Below are 25073 nucleotides of genomic sequence, written 5' to 3' on the forward strand. Positions count from 1 at the left end.
GGGTACGGTTTTAGATTGGGCGCAGATGGAGGACAAGCAGGGGGAGCAGGGCAGGCAGATCACACTGAGCAGCCCAGAGGGGGAGGGTGGAATATGAGCCGTTTCTTTGGGGAGAACATTGCTGTGGCAGCAAACCAGGATCAGGAGAGAAGCTACAAACACAAGGGGAGGACAATCATAACCCCCAAAAAGCTGGGGTTTGTCCGGACCAGGACACACCCACCCAGAGTGACCTAGTATGTTCTTAGAGTCTCAGATTCTCAGAGTGCAGACGCAACCATTTCTGTCCTGCTAGAGCCATGGTGCTGCACCCTGCACTCTGTAAAGGAAGCTCAGAAACAGCAGCCATCAAAAAAAAAAAAAAAAAAAAAAAAAAAAGACCCCATTTGTAGTTTTTCTTAGTGTGTTTTCTTTAACATCTCTGACAAAATGAGCAAAAAATTTAAAATGAGTCTAACCACTGAAAGCTTCTATATGGATATAGAGCAGACTTTAAACCCTGAGGAGAAGAAAAACAGACTGTCCCCAGAGGAATCCCCAAAGGGGGATATGATCTGCTCCTCAATAAACAAGACTCTCATGGAAGAAATCAAAAAGGCCCTCACAAGAGAGAGAGAAGAGAAATGGGAAAAGGAAAGGGAAGCTTGACAAGAGTCTTGGGAAGTCATCCCACACATTTAAAGACAGAGTGGATAAAGAAGTCAAATCCTTGAAAAGCAGAATTAGTTAATTGGAAAAAGAAAACAGCTCTCTAAAAAATAAAATTGGCAAAATGGCAAAAATTCCATAGAACAAAAAAAATTTTGCACACTGATGGCCTTGGGATCCACAGGGACAAGGAAGAACCAAGAGAAAACAGCTTCTGAAGCCGCACATCATGGACGACTCTCCCAACTCGTGATTTAATCCAGAACTGGGAGACAGCCCAAGTCACACAACATCATACTCCACAGGAGAGAGCCAGCACCCCAGAATCCAGGAACGCAGAATGACCCCCAAATCCGGTGTGTCCATCCCCACTTCCCAATTCACATAGATTCAGACCTATATTGCACCCCAATATCTAAATTTCTATCCCAACATCTGCATCCAAATATGATGGAAACTATAGGAAACATCAGTTTTCTCAAACACAGTACTGACTGATCTCATGCCTACTTCAAACAGACCTGATGGAGGTTTTCACAGGGTCCCCAGAGTCCTGCTGTCTGGAAGTGGACACTCCTCATTCCTCTTTTCTCACTCTTTGGACACGTCCAAATGAACCAAGATATCCTACACAATTTGAGATGTCATCTGGGGAGCAGAAGATGATGGAGTTTCACCAGGGGAAGAGAGTGGAGTAAGACTGAGTGGGAGACACAGCTGATGGGAATAGAGGGGATCTCAGCTGGATCACTAGTATTCCCCCCTCCTCCTGGAGGCTGAACTAGGATCTCATGCCAATGGAGGACAGAGATAAAGGTCTTCTTCCATTCCAAAGTACTTTTTGCTATGATTTTTCTCCTTATGACTTGTGAGCACTTAGGAAACCACATCTCTTCTCCCCCCATGGAAATCACCCCTAAGATAACAAATTAAATGGCCGGGTCCTGTCTGCATTTCTTTAGGAATTGACATCCATCAGATAGACATCTCACACTCTACTCTCAAGACTAAAACCCTACTATAGAGCCCCAAGACATTGGAACTGAATAGTAGGGGTCTGTTGAGCTGGTATTTGCCTTCCTGCCTCCATTCTTTTTCCCCACTTCACCTACATGGTCTGCTTATAAGATTTCTTCTTCTGCAGAAATAATAAATGCCTTCTTCTCAGATCACAATGCAATAAAAGCTACATTCAGTAAAAAGTTAGGGGTAAATAGACCAAAAAGTAATTGGAAACTGAATAATCTCATCTTAAAGAATGACTGGGTGAAAGAGCAAATTATAGAAACAATTAACAATTTCACCCAAGATAATGATAATGATGAGACATCATATCAAAATCTTTGGGATGCAGCTAAAGCAGTAATAAGGGGAAATTTTATATCTTTAGAGGCTTATTTGAAGAAAATTGAGAAAGAGAAGATTAACGAATTGGGCTTACAACTTAAAAGGCTAGAAAAAGACCAAATTATAAACCCCCAACCAAAAATTAAACTCGAAATACAAAAATTAAAAGGAGAAATCAATAAAATTGAAAGTAAAAAAACCATTGAATTAATAAATAAAACCAAGAGTTGGTTTTATGAAAAAGCCAATAAAATAGATAAACCTTTGGTAAATTTGATCAAAAAAAAGAAAGAGGAAAATCAAATTGATAGTCTTACAAATGAAAAGGGGGATCTTTCCACCAATGAAGAGGAAATTAGAGAAATAATGAGTTACTTTGCCCAACTTTATGCCAATAAATTTGATAACTTAAGTGAAATGGATGACTTCCTCCAAAAATATAGGCTCCCTAGATTAACAGAGGAGGAGATAAATTGCTTAAATAGTCCCATTTCAGAAAAAGAAATAGAACAAGCTATTAATCAACTCCCCAGGAAAAAATCCCCAGGGCCAGATGGATTCACATGTGAATTCTACCAAACATTTAAAGAACAATTAGCCCCAATGTTATATAAATTATTTGAAAAAATAGGGGATGAAGGAGTCCTACCAAATTCCTTTTATGACACAGACATGGTACTGATACCTAAACCTGGTAGATCGAAAACTGAGAAAGAAAATTATAGACCAATCTCCTTAATGAATATTGATGCTAAAATCTTAAATAAGATATTAGCAAAAAGACTTCAGAAAATCATCTCCAAGATAATACACTATGATCAAGTAGGATTTATTCCAGGAATGCAGGGCTGGTTTAATATTAGGAAAACTATTAATATAATTGACCATATTAATAATCAAATTAATAAGAACCATATGATCATCTCAATAGATGCAGAAAAAGCATTTGACAAAATCCAACATCCATTCCTACTAAAAACTCTTGAGAGTATAGGAATAAATGGATTATTCCTTAGAATAATCAGGAGTATATATTTAAGACCATCAGTAAGCATAATATGCAATAGAAATAAACTGCAACCTTTCCCAGTAAGATCAGGAGTGAAACAAGGTTGCCCACTATCACCATTACTATTCAATATAGTACTAGAAACGCTAGCCTCGGCAATAAGAGCCGAGAAAGAGATTCAAGGAATTAGAGTAGGAAATGAGGAAATTAAACTATCACTTTTTGCAGATGACATGATGGTATACTTAGAGAACCCCAAAGACTCTGCTAAAAAGCTACTAGAAATAATTCAAAATTTCAGCAAAGTGGCAGGATACAAAATAAATCCACATAAAACCTCAGCATTTTTATATATCACTAACAAAATACAACAGCAAGAGATACAAAGAGAAATTCCATTCCAAACAAATGTTGAGAGTATAAAATATTTGGGAATCCATCTACCAAAGAAAAGTCAGGAATTATATGAGAAAAATTACAAAACACTTGCCACAAAAATAAAATCAGATTTAAATAATTGGAAAGACATTCAGTGCTCTTGGATAGGCCGAGCGAATATAATAAAGATGACAATACTCCCCAAACTAATCTATTTATTTAGTGCTATACCAATCAGACTCCCAAGAAACTATTTTAATGACCTAGAAAAAATAACAACAAAATTCATATGGAAGAATAAAAGGTCAAGAATTGCAAGGGAACTAATGAAAAAAAACTCAGAGGAAGGTGGTCTAAGTGTACCTGATCTAAAGCTATATTATATAGCAGCAGTCACCAAAACCATTTGGTATTGGCTACGAAATAGGCCGGTAGATCAGTGGAACAGATTAGATACAAAGGACAAAAAAGGGTACATCTATAGCAATCTAATCTTTGACAAACCCAAAGATTCCAACATTAGGGATAAAAATTCATTATTCGGAAAAAACTGTTGGGAAAACTGGAAATTAGTATGGCAGAAATTAGATATGGATCCACACTTAACACCATATACCAAGATAAGATCAAAATGGGTCCATGATTTAGGCATAAAGAGGGAGATAATAAATAGATTAGAGGAACAGAGGATAATCTACCTCTCAGACTTGTGGAGGAGGAAGGAATTTATGACCAGAGGAGAACTAGAGATCATTATTGATCACAAAATAGAAGATTTTGATTACATCAAACTAAAAAGTTTCTGTACAAATAATACTAATGCAAACAAGATTAGAAGGGAAGTAACAAATTGGGAAAATATTTTTAAAAACAAAGGTTCTGATAAAGGTCTCATTTCCAAAATATATAGAGAACTGACCATAATTCATAAGAAACCGAATCATTCTACAATTGATAAATGGTCAAGGGATATGAAAAGACAATTCTCAGAGGAAGAAATTGAAACTATATCCACTCACATGAAAGAGTGTTCCAAATCACTACTGATCAGAGAAATGCAAATTAAGACCACTCTGAGATACCACTACACACCTGTCAGATTGGCTAAGATGACAGGAACAAATAATGACAAATGTTGGAGGGGATGTGGGGAAATTGGGACACTAATACATTGCTGGTGGAGTTGTGAAAGAATCCAGCCATTCTGGAGAGCAATCTGGAATTATGCCCAAAAAGTTATCAAACTGTGCATACCCTTTGACCCAGCAGTGCTACTACTGGGATTATATCCCAAAGAAATACTAAAGAGCGGAAAGAGACATATATGTGCCAAAATGTTTGTGGCAGCTCTTTTTGTTGTAGCTAGAAACTGGAGGATGAATGGATGTCCATCAGTTGGAGAATGGTTGGGTAAATTGTGGTATATGAAGGTTATGGAATATTATTGCTCGGTAAGAAATGACCAGCAGGAGGAATACAGAGAGGGTTGGAGAGAGTTAAATCAACTGATGCTGAGTGAAATGAGCAGAACCAGAAGATCACTGTATACTTCAACAACAATACTGTATGAGGATGTATTCTGATGGAAGTGGAAATCTTCAACATAAAGAAGATCCAACTCACTTCCAGTTGATCAATGATGGACAGAGGTAGATACACCCAGAGAAAAAACACTGGGAGGGGAATGTAAATTGTTAGCACTACAATCTGTCTGCCCAGGTTGCATGTACCTTCGGATTCTAATGTTTATTGTGCAACAAGAAAATGATATTCACACACATGTATTGTACTTAGACTATATTGTAACACATGTAAAATGTATGGTATTGCCTGTCGTCGGGGGGAGGGAATAGAGGGAGGGGGGGTAATTTGGAAAAATGAATACAAGGGATAATATTATAATATATATATATATATATATATAATAAAAAAAATTAAAAAAATAAAAAAAAAAAGATTTCTTCTTCTTTTATGCCATAAAAGGGACATTGAAAATCATCTCCTTCAATCCTCTAACTGGACAGATGGAGAGCAGGAGGCACAGACCTCACAAGACTGGCTTTCATAGAGCTGATATTTGACCCTGGTCATTGATAGTAAATGCTATTTTCCAGCAAGTACAAAGGAAACGCATAAAGTGCAAAGAATTCACAAAGAAATGCCAATGGCAACGGGGAGAAAGAAGTCAAAAGGGTCACCTTTAACCTTTTTCTGATGCTATTCTCTCAGGTTGGAGCACCTCACCTCCTTCTCCCCAATGACTACTCTGCAGAGATCATCTTTCTCTGATTCCCTTGAAATTTGGGGGCACTGAGGGAGCTGGGTGAGCATTCCTCATATAGTCCTTTAAACTGTCCAGATGCACTCTGGTGGATCTTGGAACCAAGCCCAGTCCTTAGTCTTGGCAGAGGAGTGAAGGGGCAGGACCCATAGAAATGGTCAAACGTGGAGTCTGTTTCTTTCAAATTCTCTCCACCTTTATACCCTATTACAATGACATCACTGCAGGAGGCTATCAATGTGCTAACTATAAACACATATTATTATGTACATGCCTCCTTGTTTCAAGTATCTGTTTCAAGGAGCACCCAGGTTGTCAGGACCTTGACTTCTCAGGAAGGGTGAGAGGCTCCCAAGGGGAGATGAGAGCTGAACACTGTCAGCAGGTTCCCTCTGGGCTGAAAGGTCTCAACTCAACCAGAGTTTCTGAGCCCTCCACAGTCCTTCCCCTCAGCTCTCTGGAAGAGCCGGCCCCTCAGCAGCAGTTTCAGGGCCCCCAATTCCCTTTGATCCTCATACTTCCCACAACGACTAAGATCAATTCCTACATCGTTGAAGCCTCAGTTCATGGAATTTTGTTGAATGTGAATATCACTCCCCGCTAGTAAAGGCTAAAGGTGAGGAGAGAGGGAGGAACCAGAGAGAAAGAGATCAGAAAAACAGCACATCGTTTCATTAGAACTGGCTCATTGTGGTATGAGAAATGATGAGCAGGACAGTCTCAGAGAAGCACAGAAAGTCTGACACGAGCTGATAGAAAGTGAACTGAGCAGAACCAGAACTTGGAATAATCACAGCAGGAGACCACAGTGAAAAACTGTGCAGAACGTAACTACTCTGGTCAAGGCATTGACACAAGACATAGGAAAGTGAACACAAAGAAAACTTCTCTCTCCCACAAAGGGAAATGAGGAACTCTGAATGCAGAATGCAAAGGTGAGCTCCATCAAAGCCTGGCCTATGACTAGGCTGGGGAAGGATTATGGGGTCATCCTTTGGAATGCAACCTCCAGCATCCAAGTGGAGAACAGAATCACCAAGATCACAACCCCAAGGAGATACCTGATAACCCAACATCCTGCACCTGGCTAGAGAGAGGTGCTGGGGATGGAGGGGAGATCTCAGCTGTCTCACTGGTAGTCCCTCCTCCTCCTGGAGGCTGCACCAGGATCTCAGACCAATGGAGCTCATGAGAGAGAAACTACGTCCTTGCACAAGCCGCATAGGTGGGACACAGGCCAGGCCCACTTATGATTATGCACGTCCCCAGAGGTTAACTGCAGGGAACCCATCCCGGGATTATCCTGGCAAGCTCACCCCCAGGGCTTCCCCAGCACCTTCTTTGAAACTTCTCCATAAATCCTCAAAACTAACATTCCAATTGAAAGGCTGTGATACCATCAAAATCATCCTTGGGGACAAGCAGCCAGGACACTGCTACAAAATATAACTTCAGGGACCATCTGTGTGCCAAGGGGGTATGCTTTCCTTTGTAAAGTAAGTCCTCCATTCCACCTTAATGTTTCTAAGGGGCTTGTTAGGAGAAACCTGTGATTCTTTCTACTCACTGCTTAACACCTTCTAAACACTATGGGTCCTGTACCCCAGGCTACTTAAGCACCCCTTTCACTGTATATAATGCCAGCACCTCTGATCCCACCCCTTCAAGGAGACCAAGGAGGGGGTTTGGGGAAAATGTTCTATGGTACTGACAGAAGGACACTTCAATGCTAGTGCCCTGGGTGGGATACTTAGAACAGGAAAATGTTCTCTCCCACCTAGCAGCCACTATTAACCAGCGGGCCAATGACACTGCACATTCTCCGGGAGACCCAAGAAGTAACAGGACATCCTAAATTCCAAGTCATGAAGCACTGGGACTCAGGCTTTAGAGCACATGAACAATAAGGACAACAACACCACCTCCAAGGTAAACTCCAAAGCACCAACTCAATTGAGGAGCTTTTTAATGTCATCAAGAGGTAGCTAATAACAGCCCCTAACATAATTCTCAAGAGCATTGCATGAAAATCAAGCAAAAACATGTGGCCTGGGAGAACAGACCCCAGGGCCTTCTTTAAGCTATCTTGTGGACCTGAAGTGGGCACCCAAATTATTCACTGTCAGGCAAGACGCCTTCCTGATATTCAGCAAGAGACAGAGGAGCAGACCTCCAGTGTCCATAGGAAGAGGAACAGGAGAGAACAGAGGAAAGGAGAAAAATCCTGAACACGAACTCTCCCAACAGCAAATGTTGAAAACTATCTTTACATGTATTTGGAAGGATGAAACACTAGATTATAACCTGGAAAAGCTCACTGCTCCCAGGACCCGGCCACACCCACCCAGAGTGACTAAGCACATTCTTAGAGTCTCAGAGCACAGATGCAGCCCAGTCATTGCTGTCCTGAGAGTGCCTCGCTGCTGCCCCCAGTCTGCTCCTCAATATCTATCATAGAAGAAATCAAAAAGCCTCTCACAAGAGAGCTAGAACCAAAATGGGAAAAGGAATGGGAAGCTTGGCAAGAGAGTCTGAAGAAGTCTTCTCACTCATTTAAAGAGAGAGTGGATAAAGAAATCCAATCCTTGAAAAACTGAATTGGTGAACTGTAAATGGAAAATAGTTCTCTAAAAAATGAAATTGGTGAAATGAAAAAAAAAAACTCCATAGAACAAAATAACTCACTGAAACTCATCTGGACAATTAGAATTTAAAAAGTGAGCGAAGAAAATACTTCATTGAACATCAGAATCGAACAAATAGAATTAAATGACTCTAGGAGACACCAAGAATCAGTCAAGCAAAACCAGAAAAATGAAACAATGCGAAAAAATGTCAAATATCTTCTTGACAAGACAACAGACCTGGAAAATAGATCCAGGTGAGACAATCTGAGAATTATTGGACTCCCTGAAAAATATGATGAAAAAAAGAGCCTGGACACTATTTTCCAAGAAAGTATCAATGAGAACTTCCCAGAAATAGAAAGTTATAGAAAAAGAGGGTAAAATATTCATTGAAAGAATTCATTGATCACCTACTGAAAGGGACCCTAAAATCAAAACTCCAAAAAATATTATGGATAAATTCCAGAACTCTCAGATCAAGGAAAAAATACGGCAAAGTGCTATAAAAAAATTCAGATATGGAGGAGCCATAATAAGAATTATTCAGGATGAAGCAGCATCCACATTGAAGGATCAAAGGGCCTGGAATCCGATATTCCAAAAGTCTAAGGAACTTGGTATGCAGTGAAAAATAACTTACCCAGCTAAAATGGGCATCTTTTTCCAGGGAAGAAGATGGACATTCAATGAAATACGTGACTCATCTTTTTCTGATGAAAAAAATCAGAACTAAACAAAATGTTGGATCTCCAAATATAGGACTCAAAAGGAACCTAAAAAGGTAAAAAAAAAAAAACCCTCCCAAAAGAGTTGCCACAGGCACCGTGAAAACCAGAACCAGACCCATCCTGGGTCCTCCATGTGGAACTGCAAGAATGGGAGCCTGAGCTGGGCACCAGCTGCAATGGGAAGAAAGGGAGGGAAAATGTTGCCTAAGCCAAAACTGAGGACTTTAGCTGCTCTTGGGCAGACATTTCCCTTGCTCCATTTCGCCACCTCAGCTTTAAGATGCTAATAAGATGAAGTGAGCCACTGACCAGAATCATTAGCTTCTTTGTTCTTCATCACTGAGCAACAAGGATCTTTGAAGGGGGAGCCCCCAGTCATTGAGAAAAAAGTACAACAGGCACTGGGGAGATTCTGTCCTAGAGATACTTCATTCACTCTAGGGGCTACAATAACCACTGCTCTATTTCCCTGTTGTGACTTGCCCTTTCTCAGTTACACCTTAATAAATATCCTTTTGTCTTTCTGCCTTGAGGATCTGACTTCAATCTGGGAAGGGTTAACTTTGTTCCACCCAGCTTTTGGGAGCAAGAAACACAGAACATTCTCAAAGAACAATAATGAAAGGTCCCATCGACCCCAAGACTTCTCCCCTCCCAAATCACTCATCCCCGGAGAACACGTCCCAGCGAGCATCACGGAGCAGCTCCTGAGAACAGCCCCACCGCCCGCCCAAGGGCGACTTTCCTACTATTAATGCTCTTAATGAGGACTCCTCATCACGTTTTGCCTTTCTGGTCTAGTTTTTCCTGTACAACAACAAGGTGGAGAATCAGGTCTCAGAGGATTTTACATGTCTAACCTACATCACTCTGCTGTCTGTCCTGAGGAGAAGGGAAGGAAGGACTAAGGTTTAGGACAGAAATGAATCTTGGACACTGTACTTATGTGTATTTACAACAATGAAAGCCTAGTGAGGGAAAAACCATAACAGTGATGAAGGGGGAGGTACGACCGCTCCCCAAGGTCAATCCCAATGATCATTTCCAGCCAGCTTTTACTGAGATGAACAATGAGATCACTGAGAACCCCCAAAGGTAAGTTCTAGAACAGAGTCCATCTGTCCTCCTCCTAGGGGAACAATTCAGAGGCAGCTCCCGGGGACCTCGGGTTCCTTCACCCACAAACCACACTCCAGCTTACCGCCCCAGCCCCAAAGAGGAAGCCCAGACAATCTACTTTGTCCTGGCAGCAAACCAGTAAACATGCAGAGAAGCTGTAAACACAGGGGATAAAGACCATGACCCCAAAAACCTGGGGTCTCTTGGGACCTGGACACCCCCACCCAGAGTGACACAGCACGTTCTTAGAGCCTTAGAGAGCAGACACAGCACAGCCATTGCTGTCCTGCTAGTGCCTTGCTGCTGCTCCCACAGTCTGTAGAGGAAGCCTGATAACACCATCCAGCTCCACCCAAAAAAAGGAGCCCAACATCCTGATTGCAGAAAGACCAGGACAGGCTCACAGGAACTGACCCTAAGAGAAGAGACTTATTTTCCCTGCTTCTCCTCTGCTGAAGAGATTTCTCCCAGACTCCTCTCTGTGGGGAAAGTAGCCTTAGAGACTGTCTCCTGCCACCCTCTCAGACAGAGAGCAGGGGCACAGACCGCACGAGATCGGCGGGAGCAGAGCTGGGATTCCAGCCCGGGATCTTTGAGAAACAACTGCAGGAAAAGAGCAGCGCGAGGGTGGGGACCTACAGCAAAGGAGGGTAAGGATGTCCCTGAGGCTGAGCCCACAGCCGGGAGCCCCCGGGTAACTACTGGGAAAGGGACTGAGCAGCCTCCCTGTGCTCGGGGAGGGCACTCCCACTGCCGGGCACCATGAGGGACCCACAGAGCTGAGTCCTTTCCCCAGGTCCCTACCAAAGACCCTGAATGAAGACATCCAGGTGGACGCACTGCAGGGCTCAGACCCAAGAGATTCCAAGGATTCCGAGCCCAGCGGCCAGCGTCCCAAACCTTGGAACGAGGAGATCCCCCCAAGTCCCCCCGACGGCCAGGATGTCCCAGAGCCAGAAGCAGAACATCCCAAAGGGCCGAAGCCGGGGGACCCCACGACCCCGAGGCTTCTGCCCCTTTTCTCACTTGTCCCAGGAGAACGTCTCCCACCGTGCACCGCACATGGTCCCACAGCAGCAGAGGCAGGTTCCTGAGAGGCGTCAGCCGGGGAGAGAACAAACCAGGCCCCTCTCTCCGCCCCAGGAGCTCTCCACTGTTAATCCTCCCATCAGAGCAGTGATGGATTCTCCTGGGCTCTTCCCTCGAGCCCCATTTCTCTGGTATCATGTGCCACAGGTGGGAATGTGTTAAAAGCACTGACCTCCTGAGCTCCAAGTCCAGTCCCTTTACACTGTGAGGAATTCCCAAGAAATCACAACAGCCCAGAAGGCCCCAAGGACATCCCATGAACCCAAAGCCCATTATCAACCTCACAAAAGACAGGAGGTAAAAGAACATCCCCAAAGTCCACACTGAGGCGCTCCCGGGGAATACAAGCCCTTTTATTTATAGGTCGAACCACATGGTTCAGGAACATACCAGGGTACATCCATCATGGACCCCCGACCATCCCTCTCTGGACAAGGCCCCTTCCTGACGTCCAGGAGACAGAACAGGATTCCTCCATCCCCATCGCCAGGAAACCCCAAAGGAGACCTCATGAACCTCAAACCGTTTAAATGTCCCAAACTACAGGACCAAGCATAGCCCACCTCACCCTCAGGCTCAAGGTTCTCCTCACATCCCAAATCAAGAAACACAGAACATTCCCAAAAGCCAATAATGAAGGGTCCCATAGACCAAGTCTTCTCTTCTCTCAAATCACTTGACCCAGAAGGACACGTCCCAATGCCCATCTCAGAGCAGCTCATGAGAACAGGCCCCACTATCCGCCCAAAAATGTCTTTTCTACTATTAATTCTCTTAATGAGGAATTCTCATGTTTTTGCTTTTTAGCCCAATTTTCCTGTATAGCACAAGGGGGAAAAACAGGTTTAAAATATCGTATGTGTTTAAGCCACAGCATCCTGCTCAATGTCCTGAGAAGAACAGAAGGACAAAAACTGAAAACTCAGAGGGAAGAGCCGGCCCCTCAGCAGCGGTTTCAGGGCTCACGGCTCCCTCTGACCCTAGGACCTCCCACAACGACCAAGGTGAGTTCCTGCGTCCCTGAAGACTCGGGTCGTGGAGTTCTGTCTCATGGGAAAACTTCTCCCAGGCAGAGATGGCTGGAGGTGACGAGGAAGGAAGGAGCCAAAGGGAGCAAGAGACAGAGACTGACTGGGAGAGAATGACTGGGACTCTGTGAGCTGTGATGGAGAAGAGGTTCTGGAAACCCCTGAGAAGTCTCATATGAGCCAATGCAAAGGGAAGTGATCAGCCCGGGGAGGACACGACCCACAGTTAGAGAAACGGTGTCCAATGACCCGCCAAGCACAAGGCAGCCTCTTCTGGAGACGATGACGCGGGACGCTTTGTGAGCGCTAAGGATGGGAACCTCTCTCTCCCACACAGGGAACTCTGAGCACAGAACGTACTTGGGAACCCCCGGCTGGCCTGGACCACGACTAGGCTGGGGGAGGGATCACAGGGTCATCCCTTGGAATGAAACCTCCAGGGCCCAAGTAGAGTACAGAGCGACCAAGATCATACCCCCCAGGAGACGCCCAACACCCCGGCATCCCGCACCCAGAATCCGGGGACCTCAGAATGCTGCCCCCAATTCCAGGCTGGGTTCATCCCCACTTCTCTAGCCAAAGGACCCTCATCATCATCCCCCCACCTGTTCTTCCTTCCCAACACTGATGTTTCCTTTAGCTTCTTTCTTTGTTCTGGACGTCAGTTTTCTCAGAATCTCAAAGGGGTCTCATTCTCTACTTGGGACACATGCGGCCTGTGCACGGCCATTGCCAGGTCCCCCAGAATCCTGCTGTCCTGCCTTCTTTCCTCCTCTCTCCCCTCATGGTCTGGAGATATCAAAATAAATGAATGTTTTATACAAACTAAGATGTGAGGAAAATCCACTAATTCCATGGGAACAGCTCTGACTCCTGATGCCATTAGAAACGATGACCAGGAGGGTTTCAAAGGAACATGCTGGAGCCCCTGCCCCACACCCCAAATACCAAGAACTGATAAGCATTTTGGCTACTGGCTAATGTCAAGAAATATGCTCAGTGGAGCATGAGAACATCCTGCCTTGAAGGTCATAAAGCCCAGGTGTTAACAATAAAGCATTCTTTCTTAGCCTGAGAACATCCTGCCATAAAATATCACAAGGTCACACATATCAACCACCAGATGTTCCTTAACCACCAAACGTTGCCCTAGTCACGTAGTCACAGAACTGTTTTTTTCAAAATTGCTAGTGTAACCTATACTCTGGAAACATATATAAGCCTTGTACTTTCCTCCAATAAAGGAGCTATTCTGCTTTGCACAGAGTTGTCTCCGCCTCTTGCTTTCTTCACCCATTCCCAGGTTGTAGCCTTACCAGCTTTGCTTACAGGTTGATACGCAGCTTCAGACTTCCTTAGTTCGAGACCCGCGGGCCGGGTCAATTGGCGCCCGAACAGGGACCTGAAGATTCGTGGCAGCCCGGCAGATCGGAGAGGAGAAAAACGGACCCGTCTGGCCAGACCCCCCTACTTCAGCAACCAAAAGACTGCGAATGGTGAGTACGCCATCTGCCGCATTCATGGGTTCCCAACTCTCTAAAGAACAAGCTTTTATAAAAGATCTTAAAGAAAGCTTTAGAGAAAGAGGCCTAAAAGTTAAGAAAAAGGATCTTATAAAATTCTTTATCTATATTGACAAAATTTGTCCCTGGTTTATAATAAACGGTCCAGAAATACACCCCGCTAAGTGGCAGAAAGTAGGTCGTGATCTGAATGAAGTTCTTAAATGAGAAGGACCTGATTCCGTCCCCATAAATGTTTTCCCTTATTGGACTTTAATTAATGAAGTTGTAGAAAGTGCCGCTTCTGACGGCGGAATAAGACAATTAATTATCAGTGCAGAATCCTGCTTGCGACCGCTGTCTCGCACTTCCTCTGAGCAATCTATCGTTAAGAAAGATGTTTCAAAAGAAGAAACCAAAACCCCCCCCTAAAGCCCCATTGCCATCTCTAGGGACTCCCCCTCCCCAAACCAAAACTGTCAAGTCTATTTATCCCCCGTTACCTACATATCCGCCTCCCTCAGAAGCCCCAGAAAGTTTTTCCTTCCCTGTCTTTCTGATAAGTCACAAAAAATCTCTTAAAAACGAAACCCCAGAAGACACTCCCTTAGATGATACTGACGCAGCCGATCTAGAAGCAGAAGCCGACGCTTATAATCCCCAATATATATTTCTTGCTAACAAAGAACCTGTTGCAACAAATTCTGACTGCCCTCCCAATTCCTCAGACGTAGATCTGAATAATGCAAGAGAGGATCTAATTAGGAGATTACATAAATTAAAAGTGGTTATGGCCTTACAAAATCAATATGCTAGAATGACAAAAGAATTTAAAGACATTCAGGAGTCTTTCAAAGATTCACTATCTATACATGCCCCCACTGCCATGCCTATGACTCCTGGCAAACAACAATCAAAATATAAGATCCCCCGGAATGGCCCCCTGACTTTTCCCATTTTGAGGAGCCAGACAGGGCCACAGGCCTCTTCTCAAACACAGAAATTGACCCGACCCGCGTCGACCCCCCGTACACATGAGATATCTATAACTATAGAGGAGGATCATGAATCAGAAGCAGAAGACTCAGACAATGAGGAGTTGAGTCAGGACACTGAAAATGACCCTAAGACTACTTATAAGATGGCTAAATTCAAAAACATTAAAGATATTCACTCTGCCGTCAAAAATTATGGCCCTAACGCCCCGTTCACTATTTCGGCCCTAGAGGCTATCGGCCAAGGAGGCTATTTACTTCCTGGAGAATGGATCAGAGTAGCTCAGGCCGCTCTCTCTAGAGCACAATTCCTTACATGGAAAACTGACTTTTTTGATAGATGTGCCGCCCTTGAAAAGGAAAATGTTAGATCCAACAAAGGCACAAAAAATTGGACTTTTGACAAATTGACAGGACAGGGTGCATATGTCTCAGAAGACAAAAGACACTCCCTTGGGGACTCTTGGCCCAAACCTCTGCAGCTGCTATCGGCACATGGAGGGCGCTGCCAACGGCAGGTTCCTCCTTGGCCCCTCTGAGCAAAGTTGTACAAGGCAATCTAGAGGATTATTCAAAATTTATTAGTAGACTTTTAGAAACTGCAGAAAGAACTATAGGGACAGAAGCAGCGGAAAACCACCTTGTTAGGAGACTTGCTTATGAAAATGCTAATGGCCCTTGCCGCGATGCCCTACGTGGACATTGGAGAGACAAAACCCTTGATGAAATGATTAAATTATGTAGGGATATCCACCCCGCCACTGATAAAGTAACCAGGGCTACAAAAGAAGCGGCCGATGCAACTAGAGAGGCAGCTGACCAAATGTCACAATCAGTCCATCTAGCTATAGGCGCCGCCTTCCAGCAAGCTAAGGGCCCTAAGACATGCTTCAAATGTGGCAAGGAGGGACACTTTGCTAGACAATGTCCCCTTAATAATAATACACCTAACATGCCCACTCAACGCCCACCACCAGCTTCCCTCTGTCCTAGATGTAGGAAAGGCTATCACTGGAGCAATACTTGCCGCTCCACTCATGATGTGGACGGAAAAGTCATAGGCCCCCTACAGGGAAACGGCCGACGGGGTCTGCCCCAGACCCCTCAAGGATCTGTTCAGACAGCCACGGGGACCCTGCCCGCACACAACTCTTCAGAGCCACAGCAGGCAGCGTGGGAGTGGACTTGTGTGCCACCGCCCATACAATATTAAAACCTGAAGATGGCCCTCAAATCCTTTCCACAGGCGTTTACGGCCCCCCCCCCCCCAAAATCCTTTTTTCTTATCATTGGCCGTGCCTCTTCCACCCTTCAGGGGCTGATGATACACCCTACACTAGTTGACAATGATTATGTAGGGGAGATTAAAATCCTAGCCTCAGCCACACAAAATCCTATAGAAATCCAGCCTTATCAAAGCTTGGCCCAAGCCCTACCGCTCCCCTTAGATACCACCTACCCGGCAGTTAAAACACAAAGGGGGAAATCCACACCCGGGTCCTCGGACCTCTATTGGGTCCAGGCCCTATCCCAAGAAAGACCCACTTTAACGCTTAAGCTACAAGGCAAACCCTTTTCAGGCTTAATTGATTCAGGAGCCGATGCCACAGTCATTTCCGCCACCTACTGGCCCACTACCTGGCCCACACAGCCCTCACTCACGCATCTACAAGGCATAGGACAAACTTGTAACACCATGGAATGCTCCCAGCTGTTACACTGGGAAGACGCAGAGGGAAACAAAGGAACAGTCCGTCCTTTTGTAGTTCCAAATCTCCCTGTTAACTTGTGGGGGAGAGATATTCTCTCGCAAATGGGAGTCATTATGTGCAGCCCCAATTCCATTATCACGGAACAAATGCTAAGCCAGGGATTCCTCCCCCGTCAAGGGCTAGGGAAAAATAATCAAGGTATCACTCAGCCTCTACAGATACAACCACACCCCGATCGTACTGGCCTAGGTTTTCAAAACCATTTTTCATAAGGGCCACTGGTCCCCCCAGCCTACAGGCGGACAAAATCACGTGGAAAAGAGACACCCCCGTCTGGATCGACCAGTGGCCCCTTCCAAAAGAAAAACTAGAGGCTGCCATAACTTTAATCCAACAACAATTAACTGCAGGTCACATAGAGCCCTCTAACTCACCATGGAACACTCCAATTTTTGTCATCAAAAAGAAATCAGGTTCATGGAGACTACTCCATGACCTGAGAGCAGTGAATAAAACCATGGTCCCTATGGGAGCCCTACAACCAGGCTTACCCACCCCTATAGCAATCCCTGCAGGTTTTCATAAGATTGTTATAGATCTCAAAGACTGCTTTTTTTCTATTCCTTTGCACCCTGAGGACTCCAAAAGGTTTGCTTTCACTATCCCTAATACTAATTGCATAGGCCCCTCCCCTCGCTTCCAATGGAAGGTCCTCCCGCAAGGCATGACTAATAGCCCCACACTCTGTCAGAAATATGTTGCCCAAACAGTAGACCCCTTTAGACTACGCTACCCTCATCTTTACGTTATCCATTACATGGATGATATACTCATTGCCGGATCTTCTGAGCACGAATTGACTAAAATAACACATCAACTGATAATTGCCTTAAAAAACAGACGGTTGTTTATTTCTCCAGATAAGGTTCAGTTCACCTCCCCTCAATTTTTCCTTGGGTTTGAACTACATTTCAACCACGTAATAACCCAGAAAACCCAGATACGTACCACCCACCTTCACACCTTAAATGATTTCCAGAAATTATTGGGAGACGTTAATTGGCTACGCCCCTACTTAAAACTGACTACTGGAGATCTTAAACCTCTCTTTGATATCTTAAAAGGAGATTCGGACCCGACCTCACCACGTACTATGACAGTAGAGGGCGAAACTGCTCTACAAAAAGTTAACCAGGCAATTTCCACTCAAAAAATGGGATACTATGACCCAAAGAGAAAATTATGGCTCCTTATCTTTTCCACAACCTTTTCTCCCACTGGACTATTATGGCAAGACATGCCCCTATACTGGATTCACAGCCCAGCAACACCTAATAAGGTACTCTCTACCTACCCCCTCCTCATAGCAGAGCTCTTACAAGAAGGAAGGACCCTGTCTGTCAAACTCTTTGGAAAAGACCCTGATCATATTGTTTGTCCATATACTAGTACAGAACTATCTCAGCTCCAACAAAAAAATGATGCCTGGACTATAGCTACTATCTCCATCAAGGAACTATCGATAATCAATACCCCTCAGATAAGCTTATAAAATTCCTTGTAGAAACCCCTGTTACCTTTCCACGTGTTACTAAAAAAGCCCCTATAAAACAGGCTCACCTGATATTTACTGATGGATCCTCCTCAGGCAAGGCTGCGGTTACAGTTGATGCAGCCCTTACTTCTTTCCATACCCCTTATGCTTCAGCTCAACTTGTAGAATTAGCGGCCATTTTCTGGGTATTTAAAAACGTCTCTGGCCCGATGAACATTTATACTGACAGTGCCTATATTGCCAATTCCATCCCTTTGCTTGAGACCGTCCCTTATATTAGACCCTCTACTAATGCCTCTCCCATGTTTTTCCAGATACAAAAGCTTATCCTAGAAAGAGATCATCCCTTCTTTATCTGTCATATCAGAGCACACTCTGATCTCCCCGGCCCCTTATCAGAAAGAAATGATGTAGTAGATCTTGCCTCCAGGCAAGCCTTCCTAGCCACAGCTCTAAACGCCTCCCCAGTGGATGCCGCCACTAAAGCACATGAATTACACCACCTTAATGCTCATACCTTGCGCCAACAACATAGGATTACTAGAGAACAAGCCAGACAAATAGTTAAACAATGCCCGGGATGTCTAGTGCTCTTACCCGAGCCACACTTAGGAGTCAACCCCCGCGGTCTTGTCCCTGGGGAAATCTGGCAGATGGATGTTACCCACTTTACACCATTTGGCAAATTTAAATACATTCACGTATCCATTGATACCTTTAGTGGCTTCCTCTTTGCCACCTTGCAAACTGGAGAAGCTACCAAACATGTTATCAGCCATATCATGGCCTCTCTGGTCACCGCACCTAAGCCCAAAATTCTTAAAACAGATAATGGCCCCGGATACACCAGCTCTTCTTTTAGACAGTTTTGTGCACATATGGGTATTAAACACATCACGGGTATCCCATATAATCCTCAAGGTCAAGGTATAGTTGAAAGGGCGCACCAGACACTGAAAAGAATGATCTCAAAATTACAATCTGGTCCTGAGATCCTCTACCCAAGAACTGGCAATCATAAGATATTGCTAAATCATGCACTCTTCATGCTCAATTACTTAAACCTAGATAAGGAAGGAAAATCTGCTGCAGATCGCCTCTGGCACCCTTCCACAAAAAACACTTATGCTCAAGTAAAATGGAAGGGCCCTCTCACCAACCAATGGCATGGTCCGGACCCTGTCCTCATTTGGGGAAAAGGACATGCATGTGTCTATGACACCCGAGCCCAAAATGCCAGATGGCTTCCAGAAAGACTAATTAAACAAATTAACATCCACCCAGGGAATAACCCTGAGGAGAAAAAATGATTTCTGTTCTTTTGCAGGCCGAAAATGTTGCTTCCTGTCATTGCTCTTTTGAGTTTGCTACACAAGGCCCGCTCCGTATATCATCTCTATAACTATACTTGGGTCATCACGAACTCATGGGGAGATGTGGTCTGGAGCACCACCCAAATCCAGCACGCCACCCCTTGGCCCAACCTTTACCCGGATTTGTGTCAACTCGCGATTGGTGCTGCAGGGTGGGATATTCAACATTATCATGGACATAACCCTCCCACAACAGCCCCCAGACACACCGACTCATGGGGATGCATGACACCATATCTGAGAACAGTCACAAGAACCATGACTTTTTATGTTTGTCCTGGCGCTAAGCATAGAGATAGAAGCTTGACTTATAAGTGTGGCGGCCCTGGTGACTTTTTTTGTGCATCATGGGGATGTGAAACCACAGGTGACACTTATTGGAAGCCAACATCTTCCTGGGATTACATTATTGCCAGAGCTAACTATAGCCATCAAGTACCAAGCACATACACCACTGGAGGCCATCTGGGATCTCGGGCTTGGGTGTCATACACGACAAATCCAGCTTGCTCCTCATGATGCCACCCGCTAAAGATTTCATTTACAACAGAAGGCAAAGCGCATAGACAGATCTGGGAACTAGGCCTTACCTGGGGCCTTCGGTTATATAATGACGGTTATGATGAAGGACTCATTTTCACCATCAAACTCCACCAGAATCCCCCTACAACAGCTCGAGCGGCCATAGACCCTAACCAGGAATTAATCCCCCGATTTCCACCCCAACTGAAGAAACCCCATGTACCATTACCTGAACCCCCCTCTTCTACCCCAACATCCTTCACACCTCCAGAACCTACGCCCACCTTTTTTCGCCCTACTATTCACTCCGGTCCTTCCTCGTCAACTATATTAGCTCTTATTAATGCGACGGTCCACACTATTCACCATCTCAATATTTCCTTTTTAGAAGAATGTTGGGTTTGCTACTCCTCCACCCCCCCCCGTTCTATGAAGGGATAGCACAAATAGGCACACCGATATCAACCGACGACCACTCACAACTTAGATGGGCCCCTGACAATGTTCAGGGAATGACACTTACCAAAATAACCGGTATTGGTACTTGCATCCTCGGTCCCTCTATGTTCCCACCCGATACACTAGCCCCCCTATGCAACCATTCCTTTGTCCCTAACCCCACCTCTATATATACCTCTGCCCCCGAAGGCTCCTATTTTGCATGCTCTTCTGGCTTAACTACATTCATTGTCAATACTGACTTTGTATCTGATCATGATTATTGTGTCCTCTTTGCCCTTTTCCCACATGTCACTATACACTCCCCTGATGAATTTCTTACCTTTTTAGATAAACAGACCTCTTCCCACCTTAGACAAAAAAGAGGGCCCCTCACAGCCCTAACCCTTACTGCCATCTTGGGCCTTGGTGCCATAGGGACAGGAACAGGCATAGCTTCCCTAGTCCAGTCCACCAACCAATTCCACCAATTAAGCGCAGTCATTGACAAAGATATTTTAGAACTACAGACAGGCTTGCAACACCTTAAGGACTCTGTAGCCTCCCTGGCTGAAGCAGTGTTACAGAATAGAAGAGGTTTGGATCTTCTCTTTTTACAGCAGGGAGGTTTATGTGCCGCCCTTAAAGAAGAATGTTGTTTTTTCACAGACAAATTAGGACTGGTTGACAACAGCTTGCAGAAAGTAAGGAATAGTCTAGAAAAAAGGAGAAGGGAGAGGGAACAGCAGGAATCCTGGTATAAAAATTGGTTTTCTACATCACCATGGCTATCGACTCTCCTCCCCAGCTTGCTTGGCCCCCTTATAGGACTTTTACTCCTGATATCCTTCGGCCCTTGGGCTTTCAATAGACTGACCACCTTTGTCAAAAACCAAATAGACACGGCTGTTTCTAAAAAGGCACACATATTCTATCAGCATTTGCCTGATAGTGGATCAACTGAGGAATTGTCCTCAGAACAAAATTATGTACACGCTTTAAAATTTGATGAATATTTACTTAAAGAGCCTTGGTACAGAAGGTTCGGATCTGTGTTCTGCCCACGTAAATAGGCATTGGCCTTTACTCTCACAAAAATCTTTTTTCCCACCTTTGATAAGAGAGAAGGCAAAATGATATTCATAAGAATTAGTCCCTCAAATTCTAACCTCTAATTGGCTGATAAGCCTTTATAAAAGGCCAGGCTTTCTCATACTCTTGCTAGGGGAGAGAAATACGGAGATGGAGATGCAAAACTCATAATGCACTGGCTGTTCCCTGAAAGGCAGAAAGGTAATGACCTCAGTAACACACAAGCACCGGAAGATCATCAGGACTGTGTGCTTGATACCCGTCTCAAATCGGCCTGCAATACATATGGTCATTAGGAATTCTGCCTACCATAGAATAGACAGGACCACCTATGACTCAACGGCCTAACAAAGACAGACAGACTCAACAAAAATTGGTGTTCCCCATAGCTGTTGGTCGCAGTGGACCATCTGACCCTAGGGATAGAAGCCTCTGCTAACTCTCCGCTCTGTTCAGTGCTCTCCTCCCTATGCATAGAATTGAGAAAAACCATAACAGGATTATAATAATTAAAATTTCAAATTGGCTAGACGTGATTCTTCTGAGTCAAAATGCCTTCCCTCCTATTTTCTAAATAAAGAAGGGGGACATGCTGGAGCCGCTTCCCCACACCCCAAATACCAAGAACTGATAAGCATTTTGGCTACTGGCTAATGTCAAGAAATATGCTCAGTGGAGCATGAGAACATCCTGCCTTGAAGGTCATAAAGCCCAGGTGTTAACAATAAAGCATTCTTTCTTAGCCTGAGAACATCCTGCCATAAAATATCACAAGGTCACACATATCAACCACCAGATGTTCCTTAACTACCAAACGTTGCCCTAGTCACGTAGTCACAGAACTGTTTTTTTCAAAATTGCTTGTGTAACCTATACTCTGGAAACATATATAAGCCTTGTACTTTCCTCCAATAAAGGAGCTATTCTGCTTTGCACAGAGTTGTCTCCGCCTCTTGCTTTCTTCACCCATTCCCAGGTTGTAGCCTTACCAGCTTTGCTTACAGGTTGACACGCGGCTTCAGACTCCCTTAGTTCGAGACCCGCGGGTCGGGTCAGGAACACACAGAATCCTATGTGACCCGACACAACGTGGAGCGAACGGACACGGCCCACAAGCACAGCCCGACAGTGACCAACTGTGCAAAATGTAACTGTCCTCATCAAGATGTTGATCCAAGAAAATTCCAAAGGCCCCATGATGAATTCTCTCCCTCCACTGCGGGCACAACACTGGCAGGGGCGCACTACAAGAGCTGTCTGTGGGACCAGGCGTGTGCCACGGACTCAGCAGCCCAGCCCGGGTCCCGGCCTTCGTGTGTCCCCCCTGAGCAGGAAGGGGCTCGGTCAGGAAGGCACAGAGAGCAGGGCTCAAGGAAGGCCCCCACGTCTGCCCTGCTTCCCTGAGCCCGTCCTTCCCCAGGCCACAGGCTGGCACCCAGGCCCAGGGAAAGCCCCCTTCAGTGTAAGCTCAGACGGGCAGAGTCCTGCCCATTCCTTCAGGTCTCCCGTGCCCACTGAAGGGTGGCAGAGGCCTCGGCCTCCTGTCCCCAAGGGGAGGGGGCAGACCCAGGGTCCATTCAGGTCCTGCTGGATGTGCCGGCTATGAGGGCAGGACTTGGTCCCCTGGAATGCTCTAACAGCCTCCCTAGGAGAAGGGCGCACAGGAAGCTGGGTGCAGGGCAAGGGACAGATGCCCACTTGGGAAGGCTATGTGCAAAGGAGCTGGGTGCAGTGCCAAGAAGTAATGCTGACTCTAAGATTTATAGTGCACTATCCCCGGGGTAAATCACTGAAGGCAGAAGGCATCTATCCCCTGACCATTCTATGAGGGCTTGGAAAAAATTCACACAAGCCTGGGAGGGAGGCCTGAAAGTGGTGGTGCTGAACCCACAGCCTACGATCCCCCAGAGAAGGATTAGGGAAAGGGATTTATATAAGGCAGGGAACCTCCAGGTAATCAACACTCAGAGTCCCTACTCTCAAAGGGGGTACCAAGAGAAACAGAGAGGAAGAAGCCCTTCACACCATTTTCCCATTGTCTAATCAAAAAGTGGCCCTGGCTCCACCAGGAAACTATCTTTACATGTATTTGGAAAAATAAAATACTATAGAAGAAAACAAACCATTAATGCTGTAGAAGGAGGGAGTAAGACAACTCAAGTTCAAGCCCAGGGATCATAGTCACTCTAAGGCTTTTTTTTCCATATCAACAATGAAGAGATAAATTCTGGAGGACCAAGTCCTCTCATGCTGTTTCTATCAAGAGGAATAATTCAGAGGAAGCTGAAACCAAGCTTCAAGAAAAATACCAAGAGCATCCCATGGACCCCAAGGCTCACTCTCAGCATAAAAAGGAAAACGAAGCTAGGGCTCCTAGCATTGCTCATGATCATTTAATATTTCCTGCATGTAGAGGAGCTAGTCTGCTCAATACGTTAACACTACTCCATGGTCAATCCCAATGATCACTTGAATTCATCTTTTGCCAAGATAAAAAAATGAGATACCTAAGACACGCCCACCCCAACTCCACCTGTCCTCCTCCAGGAGGAACAATTCAGAAGGAGCTCCGAGGGACCTCAAGTTCTTTTACCACAAACCACACTCCATGGGAACTTACCACACCAGCCCTAATAAGGAAGCTCAAGAGGATACAAATCAAGAGGATACAATTCCATAAGAAATAATCAACAGGCTGATTTCTGAAAAGGCTGAAGAGCCTTGATGAGATTGAAAACAAATAATTACCAAGAGAAGATGCCTCCAAATTAGGCAGAAAAGGTCCCTTTTTGCTCAGGGAGGGGGACGGTTTTAGATTGGCGCAGATGGAGGACAGGCAGGGGGACCTGGGCATGGAGATCACACTGAGCAGACCAGAGGGGGAGGGTGGGATATGAGCCGTTTCTTTGGGGAGACCTTTGCTCTGGCAGCAAACCAGGATAAGCAGAGAAGCTACAAACACAAGGGGAAGACAAACAAAACCACAAAAAGCTGGGGTTTCTCTGGACCTGGACACACCCACCCAGAGTGACTCAGTGTGTTCTTAGAGTCTCAGCTTCTCAGAGTGCAGACACAGCCATTTCTGTCCTGCTAGAGCCATGGTGCTGCCCTCTGCACCTTGTAAAGGAAGCTCAGAAACAGCATCCATCAAAAAAAAAAAAAAAAAGACCCCATTTGTAGTTTTTCTTAGTGTGTTTTCTTTATCTTCTCTGACAAAATGAGCAAAAAATTTAAAATGAGTCCAACCACTGACAACTTCTATATGGAGAGAGAGCAGACTTTAAACCCTGAGTAGATGAAAAACAGACTGTCCCCAGAGGAATCCCCAAAGGGGGATATGATCTGCTCCTCAATACACAAGTCTCTCATAGAAGAAATCAAAAAGGCCCTCACAACAGAGAGAGAAGAGAAATGGGAAAAGGAAAGGGAAGCTTAACAAGAGTCTTGGGAAGTCATCCCACACATTTAAAGACAGAGTGGATAAAGAAGTCAAATCCTTGAAAAGCAGAATTAGTTAATTGGAAAAAGAAAACAGCTCTCTAAAAAATAAAATTGGCAAAATGGCAAAAATTCCATAGAACAAAAAAACTCTTTGCACACTGATGGCCTTGGGATCCACAGGGACCATGA

This window comes from Sminthopsis crassicaudata, chromosome 2, assembly GCF_048593235.1.
Source record: "Sminthopsis crassicaudata isolate SCR6 chromosome 2, ASM4859323v1, whole genome shotgun sequence".
Taxonomy (NCBI): Eukaryota; Metazoa; Chordata; class Mammalia; order Dasyuromorphia; family Dasyuridae; genus Sminthopsis; species Sminthopsis crassicaudata.